This window comes from Triticum dicoccoides, chromosome 3A (genome assembly GCF_002162155.2).
Source record: "Triticum dicoccoides isolate Atlit2015 ecotype Zavitan chromosome 3A, WEW_v2.0, whole genome shotgun sequence".
In the NCBI taxonomy this organism is placed as follows: domain Eukaryota; kingdom Viridiplantae; phylum Streptophyta; class Magnoliopsida; order Poales; family Poaceae; genus Triticum; species Triticum dicoccoides.
Genome location: NC_041384.1, coordinates 658669713 through 658670616, shown reverse-complemented (window position 1 = coordinate 658670616; position 904 = coordinate 658669713).

Sequence of the window (904 nt, the reverse complement as noted above, 5' to 3'; positions counted from 1 at the left end):
GGCCCGGTACACGTACGCGATACTTTTTCTGGCTACAAACACACATGGCCGGTCGCCATGTCGACCGTCTCCGGCACGACCGATGCCCCCTTGCCAGGACGGCCCTGGGCGGCCGGGCGGGCGTACGGCTCTAGGACAATCAAGCCCGGCCGCGGCGGCGTGGCGTACCACGGTCCAGCCAAGCCACGGGCGCACGCATGTGCGGGCTCGCCCGGCGAAACTTCGCGCGACCGGAAGGCATGTGCGTCCGCGTGGCAGTTCGGTTCGTTGGTTAGCTCCGCCGTGCCGATCGTGGGTTCGTTAGTTAGCTCCGCCGTGCCGATCGTGATGATCTCCGGAAGATCTCCACCGAGGCATTACTACGAATTGGCCTGGCCGCCGTACGCACCCGGTCGACGAGCGCACGGCGCCATGCATATCTAATCTAAAAGGGTGAAAAAGACCCGAGTTTATACCAGATCTGGCGAAAGCTAGCACGCGCCAACCCCTTGACTAACCAGCCGGTCCTTCATCATCTTTCTTCAGGCTGAAACTTTCCTCCTTACCACTACTCTCTAGCTTAGCACGGAATGTTTGAACGGAGCCGCAGTCACTTCGCCGTCTCAGCCCGGCCCGTCTCCCGCACACACGTCGACGTCGCCGCTCGCCGCATGCATCCATCCATCCATCCATCAGTCCGTCGCCAGCGCGCCGCTCCCAAAAGGCCAAGAGCTGTACACGACAAGGCGGGCGAGCGCCCACCCTGACGTGACGCTGACCACTCCGGCCAGATTCGGATGTGGCCTGTGACGACTGACAACGACGACATGTGTCGTCCACAGGTTCACCCGCAGCCCTATCCAAAGCCAAATGAGCTAGTAGCAGCTCAAGCGTGTTGTCATCTCTTCCTTTCAAGTTTTTTCCC